This window comes from Sapajus apella, unplaced genomic scaffold (genome assembly GCF_009761245.1).
Source record: "Sapajus apella isolate SASKATOON/1434 unplaced genomic scaffold, GSC_monkey_1.0 scaffold7698, whole genome shotgun sequence".
Taxonomy (NCBI): domain Eukaryota; kingdom Metazoa; phylum Chordata; class Mammalia; order Primates; family Cebidae; genus Sapajus; species Sapajus apella.
This window is the reverse complement of record NW_022444622.1, coordinates 1-2,800: the sequence shown is the minus strand read 5'-3', so window position 1 is coordinate 2,800 and position 2,800 is coordinate 1. Positions and strand designations below refer to the sequence as shown.

The 2,800-nt window shown below is 32.2% G+C and overlaps 1 long non-coding RNA gene across 1 annotated transcript; it reads left to right on the top strand.

Moving 5' to 3' along the window:
* The first annotated feature begins 271 nt into the window (after positions 1 to 271).
* On the top strand, positions 272 to 1,822 carry LOC116548177. Its single transcript, XR_004267340.1, has 3 exons — positions 272 to 411; positions 1,308 to 1,430; positions 1,525 to 1,822. It is a non-coding gene; the product is annotated as an uncharacterized LOC116548177 (long non-coding RNA).
* Positions 1,823 to 2,800: the final 978 nt, after the last annotated feature.

The window sequence follows — 2,800 nt, the reverse complement described above, 5'->3', positions numbered from 1 at the left end:
AAAAAGTAAAGAATAAAAGAATATTGCCTGTTGAGATTAAGAATAAGAAAACCATGTTGAGCATTTCATTGCACAAATAGGACTATGCGTGCTGGCTCCTGCATGCAATCTCAGCACTTGGGGAAGCTGTGGCAGGAGGATTGCTTGAGGCCAGAAAAAAAAAGAAAAGGAAAAAAACAAGACCAAAACTAATAACAAATTGTATATAATATTATCTTATTGGTTAAAATACTTAAAGTCCTTATGAAAATTGTTATTTTTCCTAAATTTATACTTGGTAATTGATCTGGGTGGTGAGCCAATTACAAGCAGTCAGTACTTTGGAAATGGCCGGGTTACAGAATTCAAGTATGGTGCAAAACTCGGCACAGTTATTCGCAAGTGGAACGGAGAGAAGATGCGTTACTTAAAGTAAATAAATACAGCTTTTCCCCTGAATTATTTCAGAGATCTATTAGCCATAGTACCCCAGGGTGAGTTATTTTCTGGAACTTTCTTATTCAGACAGCTATCAAGGAGTCAGTTTGTAATGAGAAGTGTTCTAGTGCCCCGAACCCTAATCAATCATCGTTCGTATTTAGAGTGTCTGTCTCGAGACACTTTGCCTAAGAACCCTAAACAATCTCGGGGATTTTCCTCTAAGTATGAGATCAATATACTGGATTTGAGACTGATGTTTGCATATCATCATTTGAAACCATGCTTTATCATTCAAACAATCTCATCATTTGTAAAGTATGTACAATATGTCTATATTGTAGAACTCACATATATTAATTAACTTAAAGTATTCAAATATTTATATTATACCAATTAGTATTAAGGCTTTATTTTAATCTAGTTTGACATACTTCATAATGTGATATGGATATTGATCCTTCTGGAGTGCCTCTAAATTAGAATATGCTGAAACGTACAAAAGGGAATTTTTAATAACAAAAATCTTATATATGTGATACCAAAAGAATTCAAGTATTGCATACATGTATATAAAATATGGGCTGTATATGTAGGTTACTCACGTGTGTTTGTTTATGGTATGTGTGCGCATATACATGTGTGTGCGCATATATGTGTGTGTATGTGTGTGTATGTGTGTATATATATATATACACAGAGATACATATATATATATATGTATATGTATATATATATATATATATATATATATATATGTATCTGATAAAATAACCATTTAATTAGAGAGTTTAATCTTCAGATGCCATGCAGAAGGAGATGCACGGTTAAGTTACTCTGAAACTATGGTGAAATAATACATAACTGCATATATTATTTTTCAAAAATAGGAACTGGGGAGAAGGTTGGGGTTTCATGTCTTCTGACAGAGCACTTGTCTTTGTGGATAAACATGACAATCAACGAGGACATGGGGCCGGAGGAGCTTCTATTCTTACCGTCTGGGACGCTAGGTAGAAAACAAAGAGCTCTATTTTTTAAATACAACTTTTAATGATGGTCAGAATATTCTGTGATTCTATGATAATGTAATTATGTAACTTTCAGGCTGTATAAAATGCAGTTGGATTTATGCTTGCTCATCCTTATGGAATTACACGAGTGATGTCAAGCTACCGTTGGGCAAGACATTTTGAAAATGGACAAGTAAGTTTTGGAGTTATTCAAAATATCATGTTTTCGAGAAAAAGGAGGAAATTTTGTCCTAACTTAACATGACCACTATTAATTCTATATGTATTCAACAAATATTTATTAAGTGTAAACCAGATACAGGGCTCTGATTTTAGTAATGTCAATTATATTAAAATAGCAAAATGTATGTTCTCTGTTGTCAAAGACTATGCAAGCTGTTTGAGAAACATGACAAACATTCCCCTAGCCCACAGAAAACAAACAATTAATAATAAGAACCAGACACAGGGAATAAAATATGGACTTCCAACAAGTACCTACCTCAGGGTTGATATGAGGATGATATATGCCAACTCTTCTAGAGAATTTAAAATGTCATCTGCCCATAGTGGGAGCAATATAAATGTTTGTTAAATACTTTTGAAAAAGTTATATGGAATATAAAGCAATGATTCAGCTGAGTTAAATAGGAAAAGTATCTTATAAGAGGAAGGAAATTATATGTACTAAAGAATAGAAATTTATAGAGCATTCCAAGAAAGATAAGAATGAGAAAAATATTTGGGAGCATGGTAAACACATTAATCTGATGAGTAGTCTCAGAAAGAAACAGAGAAATAAGAATGTAAAGATATTTGTAAAGCTAGTAGAAGGTTTTCTTTGAAACTAAAGGGTTCAGAAACAGCATCATAAAGAAACTTCACACTTAAAGCAGAAATTCCTCACTCCTATGAGGCAAACAGATATCTCTCTGGCTTCTTCTAGAAGCCTTTCAGTTTGAGAAGTCCACTACCTTGTATAGCAACTCATTCTATTGTTAAACAGCTTTAATATTTACAAGGTGTGCATTTATATTGAGCCAACTTCTTCTTATTTCTACTAATTGGTCTTATTTCTGATGTTAGGAGCCAGCGGCTACTTTTAGTTTTTCTATTATTATAACATTTTCACTTTGCTAGGACAACTGCATGCTAAAAGCTCTTAATTTTTTTTTGTTTTTCAACATATGACATGATTGTAAGGCCAACACTGTAACCTTCCTATGGTTATTTGGGTTTTTTAAATTAATATTTTTAGCAGTGCCAATCAGAAAAAGATATCAAAAATCTTGACAATTTTATTTAAAATATTTGGAAGTATTGTTTTGTACACTCTAATGATAGATTTTTTGTTGTTTTGATATATATAT